At 45.6% G+C, this 18,543-nt stretch overlaps 1 protein-coding gene across 1 annotated transcript in view; it reads left to right on the plus strand.

Annotated features, from left to right (window-relative positions):
• Positions 1–18,543, plus strand: part of myo16 (myosin XVI) — a 654,305-nt gene that overhangs the window by 322,304 nt on the left and 313,458 nt on the right. The gene's annotated exons all lie outside the window — the stretch shown is intronic.

Here is an 18,543-nt window from a genome sequence, read left to right on the forward strand (position 1 = left end):
GGTATCACATCTAACAGTAGGAAGTAGATGATGGACAGGATTTTCTCTTCATCAGGCGGGTCCGGGAGCGACTGTGAAACAGACTGCCGCCCGCGATTGGGCCCCAACTGCAATTTCACGCTGATGGGCCAATTAAGGCTCGCCTAACCTGAAACACAGATCCGCACTGGCCGGGAAGGGCCATGCGGGTGTGGGGGCCTGTCAGCTGCCAGTTTAAAAGCAGACTAGGCAGCCCCTGGAAGGCCACCGTGGAGCACGTTCCCTGAGCCGGCACGATGGACCCAAGTGCAGTTGAACACGGCAGGTGGGAGGGCAGGTCAGGTGGGCACTCGGCCCTCTGCTCCTCTGATTAGTGCCTCACTGCCTACCTGGAGGAGGTGGCTGCCAGGAGGGAACCCTTATCCCCAGGGATAGAAGGAGGAGGCCACCGCACTTCACCAAGAGGGCATGGTTGGAGGTGGCAGCGCTGGTCAGCAGCCTTGATGTGGTGCAGCACTCCTGCGTGCAGTGCCAGAAATGCTTCAATGACCTGCTGCACTCAGGAAGGGTGAGTACCATGTTGGCATGGGTCAGTGTGCAGATGTGTTAAGGTCTGGCAGTTCCCCCTGTGGACCTCAGGGGTGCTAGAGTCTGAGTGCTCACTGTCAGGGGGTGAACCCTGGCTGCTTGGACTGAGTGCCTTGCAGCTCAAGAGCCATGAGTCGGAAGTGCCCTGCCAGGTGCTCCTCAGCTGGGGTTGGCCAGGCTGCAATGGCGCTGCAGGTACAGAGTGGACTAATCAATACTCCTCTGCTGTTTGAGGAGAAGGCTGCCCACAACAATATTGAAAGGTTGCAGGCCGGCGGAGGCCGCACTAGCCTCCTAATCCTTTCAAGGTATGAGCAAGATGCTCTGGAGCTTGAGAGCTGGCATGCCCCATGTGCAACTGGGTGTGAAGAGGCGGTAGGAGTGTAGTGCACAGAGGTGAGAATTTTGGATTGTGCAACCAGTCTAGTGTAGTCTCTTCATTGATCTGAGCCTCGAAGCTGGGGTCCCCATTGATCATTGGAAGACGAGGGCACCATGATGCAGATCTCTGTTGTCTCAACAGAGTACCTGGCATGCGCAGTGAGAGTGTGATGACTTTAACTAATGATATATCCTTCTTCTTCCTTTTAGGTTTGCCAGCAGACGTTCGATCTCTGGAACCTGAAGGGCCACCCCTGACACCAGAGGACCATCAGGCATCAGTTGTACCTGTGTCACACCCGCTCTCTGAAGCAGGCACCTGTGCAGATACTAACACCTCGATGGACATTAGAACATGACTAGTATCTCGGTGGACATTGGTGAGGGCACTTCACAATTGCTTAAGGTGCAGGCAGAGGCAGAGAATATCCAGGATGCTGGCAGTCGGAGGACACCTGGGGGCCAGGACGAAGCTCAGTCAAAGGCTGATGATGAGCCTTTGGAGTCATCCATTAGGTGGCAGATGCTGGATGTCCAGCGAGATGTGCAGGAGGATCTGGCAGAGATCCATGAGGGTCTGTGTTCCATAATCTTCGTGATGGAGGATTCCATGCGGAACGTGAGCACCGTATTGATGGCCAAGCACACTGCCTCCTCCATTGAGAGAGTGGCGACTCTCTTGGAGAGGCAGGTCCAGGGACAGAATGAGGGATTCCCGGGGTTGCGCTCAGAGCTGCAAGCCCTCACACAGAGACTGACCTCAGGTGGTCAATGTCAGTGTGGTAAATGGATGAGACATCCAGTATCCCAGCTAGGGGCCCGTCCATCAATGGTGTGCAGGGAGGTCCACAGCGACCTCATGTTGGCGCACGAGCTGCCTGTCATCTCTATGGGCTCCTCTCAGGGCACTCCAGATGATGGCAGCAGCTCCTCCGCCCCTCCGCCAGTGATTGTGGCATCTGATGAAGCTGCGGCAATTGGAGAGATGCCAGCCGTGGCACAGGCTGCTCCCTCGTAGGCGGGGCCAGCACAGGCTCCACTGGCTAGAGGATGACCACCAAGGTTATCAAGGCCAACAAGACAGCAGGGTGAGCAGGCTGCCTCCAATGCCAGTGCCAGCGAGGAGGGAACACCTTGACGTAGCACTCACAAATGTAAGTTAAAGGCACCGTGAGCACAATAGGGACTGGTTACGGGTGATTTTATGTTCATTTATGTTTACTTTATCTTTACTGGTCTGATGTTGAATACCAGAAAGATTATTGAATTGTCAGAATGACATAAACTGTGCTTTTGTCATCATGGCCTGAATATTTTTCACCTTTTTTTTTTTCATTGGTGCGGGGAATGCCAGTGTGTAATGCGGGAGGGAGGTAGCTCTGACTTTATTGCGCAGACACTGAGTGTTCCTTGTGTTCAAATGAAAGTGTCCTTTCAGCCATCTGGGATGGAGGTGGCAGCCCTGGCAAGTGTTTGAAGCTGATCTTGGTAACCCAGCTGAAGAAGCATTGGATCAAGGTGTCCCTGCCTCCTTGCAGATTACCGAGGTCTGGCTCCAAGCCCTGAGTGTACTCCTCGCTTTTCTCCTCTTTGGACTCACTACTGGACACATCACCTGTGGCCTGTGCAGCTGCCTCAAGATCCTCTTCCTCCAATGGGTCCCCCCTTTCCAGTGCCAGATTTTGGGGAGTGCAGCATGTAACCATGATCAGTGACACCCACTATGGAGGGTATTGTAGTGCTCCCCCTGAAAGATCCAGGCATCGGAAGGTTATCTTGAGAAGACCTATGGTCCTCTCTACTACCACGCTTGTGGAGGCATGACTCGTATTGTAATGCTTCTCTGCCTCTGTTCTTGGGTGGTGGAGAGGTGTCATGAGTCACCTCTTCAAAGGATCGCCCTTGTCACCTAGCAGCCATCCGTCCCATTGGTCTGGGCACTGAAGAGCCTCGGCACCTGAGGATATATGAATCATGGGAGCTGCCAGGGTACCTTGCACAAACTTGCAGAATCTGCATCCTGTGGTCACTCACTATCTGCACGTTCATGGAGTGGAATCCCTTCCTGTTGACGGAGGCACCTGGCTGACCCACTGGCACCTTGATGGTCATATGTGTGCAGTCGATGGCACCCTGGACATGGGGGAACCCAGCAATCGCTGCAAAGCCTCTGGCTCACTCAGCTTGGCTGGCCTCATCTGTATGGTAAAGAATAAGGGTCAGTTCCCACCTGAACAGAGCTTCTGTCACCTGTTCGATGCAACTGTGGATAACTGATTGGGAGACTCCACACAGATGCGCCACTGAGCCTTGGAAAGAGCTGGAGGCATAGAAGCTGGGGACATTGTAACCTTCAGAACCACTGACATGGGGTGTCCACCCACATAGTTGGAGCTGATCTCAGGCCCAATCATCTGACAAATGGAAGTCACGATCTCCCTTGAGAGGGCATTGTACCTCAGACATACTGAGGGAGCTGATTTGCTGCCTGTAAGCCCTGGCAGAAGGATAGTGGCGTCTTCTGTGGCCCCTTCCGCCTTGGACTACCTGCTGGCCCTGCGCCCCTTATGCCTGCGCCTCTCCTTCCACAGGTCACTCCCCTGGAAGTTGCATTGGGACACCTGGCCTCCTCTCCCTTCTGCCCCTCTCTTCCTCTCTGTGCCTCCAACAAAGTCCACAATCTCCATTACCAGGGCAAGGGAAGGCTGTCTGATACCTGGAAGGGTCCACACAGTCTGAATCTTCCAGGTGCCTGGCAGACAGCAATGAGTCCTGAAATGAAGTATGGAAATGCTAAGAATGAAGCCCTGAACAGAGATGAAGCTGCCAAGTACCAATAAGCAACCAGCTGCAAACTATCTCCAAAACTCCTCACTACTCACACTGGCGATGCTGCTGACCCTTTTTATCCCGCTCTTGGATGAGGTTTGTGAAAATGCCAGCTGGCTGACTGCCCATTTTACCCATGCGACAAGCAGAAAATTGCACGGGCAAGGAAAAATCACATTCAATTGGATTCTTAAGGGTCTTAAGTAACTGTATATTTAATTGTGAGCGCACGATGACATCAGGATGCTCACCCGACATCATCGTGAAGTACTTTACTCTTGTTCGGGTCAGGCATGCACCTGCCCGCAGGACGAAAAATTCTGCTCGATATGTTTGTGATCTTTGAAACTGTAGTCATATGTAAAAATTTCCTTATACTCCTTAATGCACTCCATCCCACTCTCAAATTCACTTATGAGATGAAGCAGTATAACTTGCTTTCTTTTCTCCACTTGCTCGTTGAAAAATCTGCTAATGGGTTATCCACTACTGCCTACCACAAGCCTACCTTCACTGGTCAATGTATTTTTTAGGATTCATATAAATCCATGCACTATAAGATTGGCCTTGCAAATAGAGCCCTATCCATTTGTTCACCTTGTAAACTTTGCGCAGAAATAGAATGCATTCAAGGTATCCTGAAGACAGTGGCTATCCTGATCAGATTATTGTTCACTATCACTCAAATTTACAAATGGGCTAAAGGCCAATACTTTTGGGCCTGAAAAGTACCCCAAATTACATTGACCATAAGACGTAGGAGCAGAAGTAGGTCATTCGGTCCATCGAGTCTGCTCCGCCATTCAGTGAGATCATGGCTGATCTGACAATCCTCAACTCCACTTTCCTGCCTTTTCCCCATAGCCCTTGATTGCCTTGGTGATTAAAAATCTGTCAATGTGAACCCTGAATATACTTAATGACCCAGCCTCTACAGCCCTCTGCAGTGAAGAATTCCACAGATTCACCACCCCCTGAGAGAAGAAATTCCTCCTCATCTCTGTCTTAAATGGGTGACCCCTTACTCTGACATTATGCTCTCTGGTCCTAGACTCTCCCAGAAGGGGAAGCAGCCTCTCAGCATGTACCCTGGCAAGCCCCCAAAGAATTTTATATGTTTCAATAAGGTCGCCTTTCATTCTTCTAAACTCCAATGAGTACAAGCCCAACCTACTCAACCTCTCCTCATAAGAAAATCCCTCCATGTTCGGGATCTACCTAGTGAACCTTTTTTGGACTGCCTCCAGTGCCAGTATATCTTTTCTTAGATAAGGGGATCAAAACTGTTTACAGTATTCTAGGTGTGGTCTAACTAGTGCCTTGTATAGTTTTAGCAAGACTTGCCTATTTTTATACTCCATTCCCTTTGAAATAAAGGCCAACATTCTATTTGCCTTCCCTATTACCTGCTGAACTTGTATGCTAGTTTTTTTGTGATTCATGCACGAGGATTCCCAAATCCCTCTGTGCTGCAGCTTTCTGCAGTCTTTCTCCATTTAAATAATATTCAGCTCCTCTACGCTTCCTGCCAAAGTTCATAACCTCACATTTTCCCACATCATATTCCATTTGCCAAGTTTTTGCAAAGCATCCTCTTTGGAAAGGCAAAGTATCTCAAAAATTTGAACAGTAGGTTAAACAAGCAATTTTGCACTGCTACTATGCAATGACTATACTAGTGGTATTTTCCACAAACAGGACGTCACGATCAGTCCAAAAAGATGTTCTATAATAAAAGCAAAATACTGCGGATGCTGAAAATCTGAAATAAAAACAGAAAATGCTGGAAAAACTCAGCTGATCTTGCAGCATCTGTGGAGAGAGAAATAGAGTTAATGTTTCATGTCCATATGACTCTTCTTCAGAGCTAAAGAGAAGTAGAAATGTGATGGGTATTATACTGTTTAAGAGGGGGGTGGAGCATGTGAAGCAAAATAGGAGGTCAGGGATTGGTGGGAGCTCAGGGGAGATTTGACATAGATGTCATAGACACAAGGCAAAGGGAGTGTTAATAATAGTGTTAAAGACTAAAGAAGATGCTGATCATGGCATAAAGGTAAGATAGCGGAATGTGTTAATAGACAAACAATTGTCAGTGCTTTGTGAACGTAGAAACAAGAGACAGGCTGCCCTGTGGTGGGGATGGGGAGGTGGGTTGGGGAAAAAGGATAAAACAAAGGACAAAAATAATAATAATATATATAGTTTTTAAAAATAAACAAATTGGATTAAAAAAGGGGTAAAGATAGAGGAGAAAGTTTATTTTGTGAAGTTGTTGAATTTAATGTTAAGTCCAGAAGGCTGTAAAGTGCCTAATCAGAAGATGAGGAACAGCACCTCATCTTCCAATTAGGCACTTCACAGCCTTCTGGACTTAACATTGAGTTCAACAACTTCAGACCATGCACTCACTCCTCTATCTTTACCCTTCCTTTAAGTCAGGAAAAAAAAGTTTATTTATTAATTTATTTTTATTTATTCATTTTTATTTTTTATTTATGTCTATTATATTTATTTTTTATTATTATTGATTTTTAAAAACATTTTTGTATCCTTTTTCCCCAACTCCCTCCACAGGACATATGTTTTTAAGTTGTGCTTTCACAGCACTGACCCATGTTCAGCTATTAACACATTCTGCTATCTTACCCTTGTGCCACTGTCAGCACCTTATTTAGTCTTTAAAACTACTATTAACACTCTCTTTGTTTTAGATTCATGATATCTTTGTCAATCTTTCCTGAGCTCTCGCTTATCCCTGACCTTCTATTTTATTCCACCTGCTCTACTCCCTCTTAAACAGTATAATATCCATCGCATTTCTAATTCTCTTTAGCTCTGAAAAAAATAATTTGGACTTGAAGCGTTAAATTTTGTTTCTCACTCCAGAAATGCTGCCAAACCTGCTGAGGTTTTCCAGCCTTTTCTATTTTTATTTCAAAAAGGCGTTCTGCCTACTACACAATTGAGCAGCATCATATATGATTTTTAGTGCTGTTGCGATGCTGGGTACATAGGTCGTATGATTGCTGAACTCAGCCAGCCCATGCCTGCAAAACACAAAACAAAATTTCTACCTTTAGATGTGATTCTGTGATTGGGGATCACTTGGTGAACATTCCTAAGTGCAGTAATAACTACATTAGTAACCAGTTTAAGATAATTGGTTGAGCTCATAATGTGGCTCATTTACACTTGCTAGAAGTGACATACATTCATAAGCAGGGACATGTTGTCTGCAAATAAAAGGAATATGTTCAGGTTTTGTGTCTTCTTTGAATTAGTGGGAGATTGGGGAGCCTATAGTTCCGCTGTGAGTTTTTCCATGGCAAAATCTCAGCCAACCAGTGTTGACTTGCCAAACTATCAGCAAATGCAAATTGTTGTAATAGTTTGAAATTTGGCATTGTTGCATTTGTTCTGATGAGTGCAAGATGACAAGCTTTAGCAGCATGTCTAATTATTTTCAGCAATAGCAATATACTAACAGCCTCAGAACCGACAATGGAAGCATAGGTATAGTTGGGTATTAAATTTTATTAAGTTTGCTGAATTGTCACAGTAGTCTAATGATACTGTGCTGTCAGTGGCTGTATGTAGTCATATTATATGAATTTGCATGCCGGTTTAATATTATGTGACTGTCAATCAAAGAATGGTGAGCAGTAGTTTCCAATCTGATGCTATTCTTAACCTTTACCAACTAAAGTGCTGCTGAACACAAAGCCTGTGTTTTAATTAAAACAAAAACAAAAATACATGGAAAAACTCAGCAGGTCTGGCATCATCGGTGGATAGGAGCACCGATGCTGCAAGACCTGCTGAGTTTTTCCAGGTATTTTTGTTTTTGTTTTTGTTTTGGATTTCCAGCATCCGCAGTTCTTTGCTTTTATCTCTGTGTTTTAATTAGTTTGGTATATTTGCCTATAATTAATGAAAGTAACAGTGAAACTGTAAGTATATAAAATGATCAAAACATTCCTAAGTCTCATGTGAAAATAACTTTCCTGATTTGTTATTTGAACTCTTGCTCCCACTATTAGTCATTGGCCAATTTTAGGGAGCTGACCTGATGATTCTTGGCAGGGGTGGAGAGTGTGTTTTAAGGCAGAATTCTTCCACGTTAATACCGTTTCTTCCCATTATTTGAAGATTGTGGCTTCAAATCTCACTCTAGATATGTGAGCACATTTTCTACACTGACAGTGTAGTATTGAAGGGGTGCCCCACTGTTAGAAATGCTGCCTTTTGGATGAGATGTGAAAGCAGTCCGGTCTTCCTGAGGTAATGAAAGGCAACTTATAAATGCAAATTCTTTCCTCTGCAGGTCTTTTAAACTTTAAATACTTAACTGCCCAGAAACTTAGGATACTAACAATGTGGGACCTTCCTGGCATCAGAGTTGACAACGCGCCAGTAATGGAAAATATCATATGACATTTTTCATTAATGAAGCCCAATCTGAATATTCAGTGATGGCACAACAAAATTCCCTGTCCACCAAATCCACCTAAAGTCAGATGGAAGCGAACTGTACAAGTCAGGTTCAGATATTCATTTGCTAGTTGTTAATTCCGAACTACATAAAAATATCACACTTATCTGATGGTTCACTGTTGGTTATAAACTTTGTGCATGGCTTTGTTATAATACTGTAGAGATACCTTGGGAAGAATGTTGCCTGCCATTAATACATCTCAGCAAATCATGGGCCTGTGATTTTCAAACGTTTCCAGTTATATCATGGCTGACCTGTACCTCAACTCCATTTACTTGCATTTGCTCCATATTGCCTGAAACCCTTACCTAACAAAAATCTACTGACCTCAGTCTTTAAAATTTCAATTGACTCAGTCTTTTGAGGGAGAGAATTCTAAATATCCAATTTTTTGTGTGAAAAAATGCTTCCTAACCTCATTGTGAGTGAAGTCTTAAATAAAATGGTTTTGTGTTGGTTCAATTCTGCTGCCAGGAGATTGATGGAATACCCTGTACTTGCCTGGAAGAGTGTAGCTCCAAAAAAGCTTAACAAGCATGACAGGACATTTTCAGACAGAACCATACAGGATAAAGCAGGTCATTTGATTGGCCTCTCCCTCCATCACCTTAAACAAACACTCCATGTGGATCATTGGTGCATAGTGGCAGCATTTACAAGATGCACTGCAGCAATTTGTCAAGGCTGCTTCAGCAGCACCTTCTAAACTCACGACCTCTGCCACCTAGAAGGACAAGGGCAGCAGATGCATGGGAACACCACCACCTACAAGTTTGCCTCCAAGCCACACGCCATCCTGACTAGGAACTATATCACTGTTCCTTCACTGTTGCTGGATCAAAATTCTGGAACCCCCTTCGTAACAGCACTTGCAGGTGTATTTACATCACGTGGACTGCGGTGCTTTGAGAAGGTGGCTCTCTACCATATTCTCAGAGGCAATTAAGGATGGACAATAAAAGCTCACATCCATGAATGGAAAAAAATTAATAACCCATAATTCAACCGTCATTTGAAATCTCGCATACAGGCCACAGGATGGTTAGTTTGTGAAACAAATTGCTACGGTGGAGGTGATTCCTTCTGAAATCAGGTTATTGTGTTGTTGTTATTAGTGCATGAATAGAGATTAACCTGCACCTTTTGTTAACTTGTATTATTCCAAACCTAAAGGACTCACAGGGACAGATATCTTTCTTGCAGCAGATGGGCATAAATGACTGATGGGTGTAGCAGACAGAACCTTGGAACCTTAGAGCATAGAAGGTGGTTATTTGGCCTGACGTGGCTGTGCCGGCTTTTTGAAAGAGTTATTAGATTAGTTTAATAGTCCTTCTCTTTCTTCATAACCCTGTATGTAAGCCCTCTTCAAATACATTTTCAATTGCTTTTGAAAGACCTTATGGTGCAGAAATTTATCGTCCCTTGTAGATGGTTTTGCAGGCAAGGGGGGCCCATAAAATTCAATCTGTGCTTTTCCTTCCACCTATCCACCCGCCCCCAACCTGGCTGTGACTTAAGGGGTGTCAAGCAAGGCCTTGGGTGTGACTTAATGGGTGTCAAGCAAGGCCTTGGGTGGCCAAGCCTGCCCTCGCCCCAATTGAGGCCCTTAAGAGGCCAATTAATGGCCATCTAACATTAATGGAAGAATTGCTAGAGCTTAGGGCCTTGGCAGTTGAAGTCTTGGCCCCCTATCACGGAGTGATTACACTCTGGAATGCTCAAGATCCCAGAATCAGATGAGCGCAGATATCACAGAGGATTGTGAGGCTGGAGGAGATTTGATAGATGAGGCCATGGAGTGATTTGCAAACAAGGACGAACATTTTAAAATTAAGATATTATTTAACTGAGATCCAGCATAGGTGAGTGAGCACAGTGTTATGGACAGGAGAGAGACAGGAAAACTGCACTGATTTCTTCTCACCACCGTAAGCAGAAGGTGTTTTGAATAATTTTTTATAGTGTGCGGTGGCATGTTTTCTCAAGACCTTGGTTTTTGTGACCCAATTTACTACTAACCCACAGTAAACTTGTGTTATGATGAACTCAGTTGGTAGTTTATTTCACATTCAAAACCCGGGGGGAAGGAGTGTTCGCAACTTCCCACTCCACTACACACTCTCTCTCTCTCACACACACGCACACACACACACACACACACACACATGCACACAGTAAAGAGTGGGGGGGGTGGGATGGGAATTGAAAAAGAAGTTTTACAACTATAGATATTAACAGCACAAGGACAACAGAAATGAATATTAGTTCAGGTGATTTCCAGAGTCCAGAATCAAAGTCCAATGAAGAATTCTTTCACGTAGGAGTTTGAATTCAGCTGGCTGAAGACAGGAGTTGTAGAGTTCACTTTGCAGTTGGTGTGGACACCACAGATGAAGTAGGTACACAGAGACTGGATCAGTTCTGCAGGCAATGGTAGGAAATTTTCCAGCAGAGACAGGCTGAAGCTGAAAGATGATAACCGACTGCTTGCTCAGCCGGATGGTTGAAGTCCTTTCCAGTTAATGCTAAAAAGCAGGCTGAGGTTTTCTCAGTTCTTGCGGCATGTAGAGATTTCAAATGGTCACTTAAGTCATGTGACCTTCTTTCTCCACAGTGACTTTGAAAAGAGATGTTTATCAAATTTCTGGAACTGGCTTTGTTTTCAGGACTGATAATGTCCTAGTTGTCGGTTGTTGAAAGAGTTACCATCCATATTGAGGGTCTGGTGTTGAGAAGCCATTGCCTAGTCAGACTCTCTGACTCTGCAAGCAAGGTTAGCTTATCATATGCAAATGACGTCCCTTTGGTTCTCTTTTGAAATGAGCTTGGACAGCCCCAGGTGTGAGATGAGTCCTTTAATAGCTCTGTAAGCCTCATGAGTTCCAATGTGCAAGTCTCCTGGTTTTTGTGATTACAAGAGGTCTGTAAAATGAGGGGTGAGATACCACCAGCTAAGAAAATAATTATTTTGTTCTTATAACTCCTGGGGGTAACTCCCAGACAAAGGGCCAACCCTGTGGTCATGTGACTTGTAACAGCCACCTTTTTTGGTTCCGTCTTTTTTTTTAAGAAGTAGCAAAAAGAATAAAGTTCTGGATTTCTTTTCATGTCCCAGGGACCCAACAACAGGAATAATGGCGATCAGGACTTGCTGAAAGTTAGGACATGGGCAGCAAAGTTTTGGATGACCTCCAGTTTATGGAGGGTAGAACTTTGGAGGCCAGCCAGGATGGCATTGAAATAAACAATAGGCAAAGGCATGGATAAAATTTTCAGCAGTCGAGGAACTGAGGTGGAACGGAGTTGAGCAATGTTACAGAAGTAGATATAGGCAGTCTTAGTCATGACTTGGATATGTAATCAGAAGCTCAATATGACAACATGATTGTAAACGGGTTGATTCAGCCCCATTCAGCTGCCAGGGAAAAGAATGAAGCCAGTAGCTAGGGAACAGAGTTTGTTGTGGGGACAAAAGACCATGATTATGGTCTTCACAATATTTAGTTGCAGGAAATTTCAGCTCATGCAATACTGGATTTCATACAAGCAGTTTGATAATTTACTGACAGTGGAGAGGTTAAGAGCGTTAATGGTGAGGTAGAGTTTGGCGATATCAATGTACGTGTGGAAACTGATGCTGTGTCTTTGGGTGATGCCGCTGAGGAGCAACACGCAAATGCGGAATAGGAGAGGGCTAAGGATAGAACACTGGAAGATACCAGTGATAGCAATGTGGGAAGAGAAGCCATTGTTGTGATGCTACGGCTATGATTAGTTAGATAAGAATGAAACCAGGCATACACAGTTCTCTCTGCCTCCTTTTCTTTAGCCAATTATGTGCCCAAGTTGCCATCATCCCTTTAATACCACGTGCTTCTATTTCCCAAATAAGTCAGTTATGCTGCTTTATCAAATGCCTTTCGAAAGTTCACATGTTCAATGTCTACTGCACTACCTTCGACAAAACCTTTCTGTAACTTCATCAAAGAACTCAGTCAAGTGTGGTTCCGCGATTTAGGAAGGGTTGTAGAGATAAGCCGGGGAACTACAGGCCATTGAGTCTCATGTCAGTGGTAGGGAAACTATTGGAGAAAATTCTGAAGGAGAGAATCTATCTCCACTTGGAGAGGCAAGGTTTGATCAGGGATAGTCAGCATGGCTTTGTCAGAGGGAGGTCATGCCTAACAAATTTGATTGAATTTTTTGAGGAGGTGACCAGGTGTGTAGATGAGGGTAGTGGTAGAGGGTGGTTGATGTAGTTTATATGGATTTCAGCAAAGCCTTTGACAAGGTCCCACATGGGAGACTTATAAAGAAGGCAAATGCACATGGGATACAGGGTAATTTGATAAGGTGGGTTCAAATTTGGCTTAGTTGTAGGAGACAGAGGGTGATGACAGAAGGATGCTTTAGTGACTGGAAGCCAGTGTCCAGTGGCGTACCACAGGGATTTGTGCTGGGTCCCCTATTATTCGTCATTTATGTAAACGACATAGATGACTATGTTGGGGGTAGGATTGGTAAGTTTGTGGATGACACAAAGATTGGTAGGATGGTTAACAGTGAGGTTGAGTGTCTTGGACTACAGAAGATATAAACAGGATGGTCAAATGGGCAGATAAGTGGTAGATGGAATTTAACCCTGAAAAGTGTGAGGTGATGCACTTTGGAAGGAGTAATTTGACAAGGAAGTATTCAATGAACGGCATGACACTAGGAAGTTCTGAGGAACAAAGGGACCTTGGCGTGTGTGTCCATAGATCTCTGAAGGCGGAGGGGTATGTTAGTGGGGTGGTGAAAAAGGCATAAGGGACACTTGCCTTTATCAATCGAGGCATAGAGTACAAAAGTAGGGAGGTCATGTTGGAGTTGTATAGAACCTTAGTGAGGCCACAGCTGGAGTACTGTGTGCAGTTCTGGTCGCCACATTATAGGAAGGATGTGATTGCAGTGGAGGGGGTGCAGAGGAGATTCACCAGGATGTTGCCTGGCATGAAACATTTAAGTTGTGAAGAGAGGTTGGATAGACTTGGGTCGTTTTTGTTGGAGCAGAGAAGACTGAGGGGCTACCTGATCGAGGTGTACAAGATTATGAGGGGCATGAACAATGTGGATAGGGATCAGCTATTCCCCTTAGTTGAAGGGTCAGTCACAAGGGGGCATAAGTTCAAGGTGAGGGGCAGGAGATTTAGGGGGGATGTGAGGAGAAACTTTTTTACCCAGAGGGTGGTGACGGTTTGAAATGTGCTAGCTGGGAGAGTGGTGGAGGCGGGTTGCCTCACATCCTTTAAAAAGTACTTGGATGAGCACTTGGCATGTCATAACATTCAAGACTATGGGCCAAGTGCTGGTAAATGGGGCTAGGTAGGTAGGTCAGGTGTTTCTCACGTGTCGGTGCAGACTCGATGGGCCGAAGCGCCTCTTCTGCACTGTGTGATTCTGTGATTCTGTGAAGTGGATGGAGAAAGATTGGGCAGGGACCATTGTATGTAGCCAATGGAGTCTCTACAATTCCATTCATTAATTTAAATAGCGATTACATCACCAGTGTGTGCTCCTTTTCATCCAGTTTTCCTTTTTGCGATGCAACCCAGGCAATCTTTTCTGCCAAGGTGCTGGAAAAGGAAAATGTCCCGGTAACTTCATACTTTAAAAATGCTATTAGACTCAAGTATAATGGCATGAATCTTCCGAGCAGGCGGCAATGCTGTTCCCCTGGGGAAATCCGACAGAACAGAGTAGAGTCGAGTGAAGGGAGGGCATGACCCCTTCTTATGGCACCAGTTTCCATATTCAAGTAAATTTAAAGCTCCAGTCTTTGTGTGTGGATTAATAAATGGATGCGTGGATGGGGGGCTTGTGGGGGGAGGGGGTGGGAATTAGGTGGATGTGGCTGAGTGGCTGGGTGGGTGAGGCAAGTAGGTGGGAGTGTGGATGAAGTGTTAGGTGGATGAGTAGGTAGGTGTGTAGGTGGGTGAGGTGGTTGTTTGATGGTCGGAGAATAGCAGAGTCGGGTCAGGAGGTAGTTGGGTGTTTGGGGGAGGTAGGGTGGGGGGAGTAGCCAGGTCCAGTCAGTAGGCATAGACAAGTCAGGGGGATTGTTGGGTCGGGAGGTTAGTCAGGTTGGGTCCATGGGCATTATAGAGGGGCTCTCAGGTGGGGTCAGGAGGAAAGTTGGGTCAAGTTGGGGAGGTAGGCAGGTGGTCAGGTGGTAGTTGGGTCTGTGGGGGAAAGTCGGATCGGGGGTAATCAGGTGGTTGGGAAGTTGGGTGGTCTGGGGGTTAGTCGGGTCAGGTTGGGGGGTTAGTTGGGTGGGGGATTGTCGGGTAGTCAGTCAGTAGTCGGGTGGTTGAAGGGGTCGTTGAGTCTGGTGGGGATGTAGTTGGGTTGCCTGGGGATAGTCAGGTGGTCGGGGGTTAGTTGGGTCAGGTCGGGGGTGGTCAGGTGGAGAGGTAGTCGGGTCCAGTCGGAGGGGTAGTCAGGGGGTAGTCGAATCGGGTCAGGTCGGGAAGTAGTCGGATTGTCGGTGGTAGTGGGGTCAGGTCAGGGGAGTAGCCCGTTGGTCAGGAGGTTGGGGGGGAGTATCTGATTGGGGGTTGGTTTTGGAGTTACTCAGGTGTTAGACCAGGTTTAAATCTGTCTAACATTTCCTGGGTAACTATTCAGGTAAGTCCTGTGGAACTGTCCCAAGACCCTAAAGTTGGAGACATTTGCGCAGGGTCTGGGGCAGCAGCGAAGCTTAAACTCCCCAGGCAATCCCACGCAGGTCTGTGCATCAGGACTTCCACGTGCACCTTCAGCCGTAGGTCCAGTCTCCAACAATCTGGAAACCGGAAGATTGGGCCAATGTGTTTTTGTATTGCAGTGTTATTTCTTTAATGGAAGAAGGTTGGACGTTTTGATATGAAAGCTGTGCTGAGGAAGCATGAAGGATATAAATGTGCTCCTTATCATTTCTCTGTATCCTAGAAATGATGAACAGGAAACAGAATGTAGAAAAGATATTTGACAAGGGTTACATTTTTATCAAAAGACTTTCTCTCCCCTGCCCTCATAAGAAGTATTAAGCCTGTTTTAAACTACATGTTAGGAAAAGGAAGGTTATATGCACTCTCCAGGGAACCATTATAACAAGGCCCAGGCTAGTAAACCACTACTGAGGTTATGTATGTTGACCTGCTGGGCTTTATATATGCTGTAAGTACAGTGACTCGTTTGCAAAGTGCATCATATAAAACATAAAATGCCTAATGTTTTATAGTAAATAATACATATTTATGATTTTCATGTAATAGGGTCCTATAGAAATACTGAATATGAATAAGAAATTGTTGATATATGCTGTCCAGAAATCCTAGTTACAATGTTGCTTGATATCATTAGTATGAAATATTTTCTTTTCAATTCTGACTTCAGTTGTTTCAGTTCAGTATATGGTAGGGGAAGGTGGTGGAAACTTGGATAGTGCATTGCATGGAAGACATTCGAGCATGATTCACACGTGACAGATCATGGCTGAATTTCCATTCATTGACTTAAATGGAATAAATCAAAACATACACCCTTACACACAAGCAAATCTTCCTGTACGATTCTCCTCTGCGCACTGTCACCAAGGCCAAATTTTTCCTGTTCTGAATGGAATTGCAATAGGGGCTGAACGGCAATAAAATGCCACCAATCTGTGTGGTTGGAAGTCCTGTCTCTGTTTTCACTCTTCGCCATTTTCCTGAGGGTGGAAGAGGGGGCGGGCCTTGAACAGGACTGCCCCTATTCAGAAGCTAATTTACATAGTGGCAGGCTCATTAAAAGTCTGTCTCCAGAATTTTTTTTCATTTTGTGCGAGGCAGCTGGGATTAAGCAGCTGTCTCATTTTTCACCAGCTGTATGAAGGCTGGAAGAGTTTTAAAAGGTAAGTAATTTTTGAGTATTGGTAATTCTGAGGTAGAATTGTTCATGTGGGGGATTTTGGGGCTCCTGGATGCAATCCAGCCTTTTAATGTGTTTATAAATAGTTGAGAGCATCTGTATACACATTGGGCGGAACCATGAGCTCCTGTTGGCAATGGCTGTCATGGCGGGTGTGAGCGGACAATATGGTAAGAAGGCCAAAAATTGGTTTTACGCTGCCAAAAAACCAGTTCACAATCATCGCTCCATCTGTCGATGGCGGGCCGCATTTCCAGCTGCCACACATCGGGAACCTAATTTCAATACATTAGCATCTCATTATAAGCCCTGCTCGCTGGGATCATCCCCCTACGCTGGATCATCTGGGTGCATCGGTGTGATTGCACGTCGACATGTTTCAGAACTGTACATAAACAAATTGCATCTGGCGAGCTGCACTTCACTCAGGACTTTGAGGTTTGTTTACCTACCTTGCTTCGGGAAGCACTGGCGGTCACCAGCGCCAGCCTTCGCAGGCAGCACCACATCATTTTTAGGGGGGCCAACCTCTCGTGTGCAGCTTTGGCACTGACCACCAGTGCCACCACCCCCCCAAGCTGGAGTGGTGAAAATGCCAGACCTCCTGAAGCCAGAGTGGGGTGGAGGACATCATGGCAGGTCTCCAAAAGGCTTTCCAGTGATGTGTCACTGAACTCTTCTTGGCTTTCAGCGCCATGTCTTCACTGGAGCAGTCCTGGGCTGTAAACATTGAGAACTGTGTGCGCTGCTGCAGTTTAGATACAGCACCCAGAGTGAGGAAACAGTGATGTAACAGTGTGGCAGGCAATTCAGAAGCCACCTACCAGTGAGATGGTGTGTTTCCTGTGGCTGCACAGTTAGTGAGACAGGAAGGGGACAATACAGTATGAAAATCCCCCACTGCGGATAAAACATCTTTTTTCATGCCCGCTACCGCACTTAGTCCAAATCCGGGACAATTCTGTCCATTGTCAAGCACTTGTAAAAACATGAAATAGCTTGATTTCTTCCAAGAGCCCGTAAAAGTCCCAAATAAACAGTATGACTATTCACAGCAGCTGTATAAACATTGTCAAGTCCTTATAAATACACTTAAAAGCTAAATGCAATCTTTTAAAATAGGGATAGATATTCAATGTTTATAAAATGGGCTTGGGGAGGGGAGGGGTTTGGGGGGAAATGGTGGTGAGGGGGATAGGGGAATGGTGGAGAAAAGGGGGAGGGTGACAGGGGGTGAGGGGGTTTGGCAGTGTGAGGGGGATGACGAAGGTGTTGGGGGAAACACATTTAAATTTTAACATATTTTTGAGATCCTTTTCAAATCCTTTTAGGCTGATGTATTTGTGAATGGGCAGGAGTCGAGGCAGACCTTTTAATCTGCCCATTCCAGAGTCAGCCCACCTCCACTCCGACCTTGTGTCTGTCAAAGAGGCCGCACACCCATCTCAAGGTTAATTAAGGCCCGGGAGACAGCAAAACAAAATCAAAAGCCTAGAGGTGGAGGTGGGAATGCAACTCAGGTTCAGTCCCAACTTTTGATTCCAGTTACGTTTATCGCCACCATGCACTATTGCCTTATCTTTTCTCATTAACTTTTTCAAATCTCCCCTCATGTGAACCCCTAACCCCATTTCATTTAAAACCCTCTCCACAGCCTCATACAACTCACCTGGGTGCTGGTCCCAGTACAGTTCAGTGAAGGCTGTCCCAATGGTACAGATCCCCTTTTCCCCTGTACTGGTGCCAGTGCCCCCTGAATTGAAACTCATTTTTCCCACATCAATCTTTGAGCCACACATTCAGCTCTCTGACTTTATTTACCCTGTGCAAGTCTGCCCTTGGCTCAGGTAGTAATCTAGAGATTATTCCTTTTGTATTTCTGATTTTTAATTTAGTCCCCAGCTACTCATAGTCCCTCAGCAGAACCTCATTCTTAGTCCTACCTATGTCATTGCTACCCACGTGGACCACAGCAACTGGATGCTTTACCTCCCACTCCACGTTCCTCTCCAGCCTGGAGGAGATGTCCTTAGCCTTGGCATTGGGCAGGCAACACAGCCTTCGGGACTCACGCTCTCAGTGGCAGAAAACAATGTAGCCACCCCTAACTATACTGTCCCCTTCTTCAGCCACATTTCTTTTCACCTCGTCACACCCCCATCCCTCCCCCCGCCCCCCAACTTGAATGGCTTCCCCCCCATCATGGTGCCATGGTCAGTTTGCTCATCCACCGCACAGTCCCTGCTTCACCCACTCATGCTGCAAGTACCTTGAACCTCTTGGACATTGGAAGGGGCTGAGGTTCCTCCACTGCTACTTTCTGGGTCCCCATACTT

This window comes from Cetorhinus maximus, chromosome 7, assembly GCF_964194155.1.
Source record: "Cetorhinus maximus chromosome 7, sCetMax3.hap1.1, whole genome shotgun sequence".
Lineage (NCBI taxonomy): Eukaryota > Metazoa > Chordata > Chondrichthyes > Lamniformes > Cetorhinidae > Cetorhinus > Cetorhinus maximus.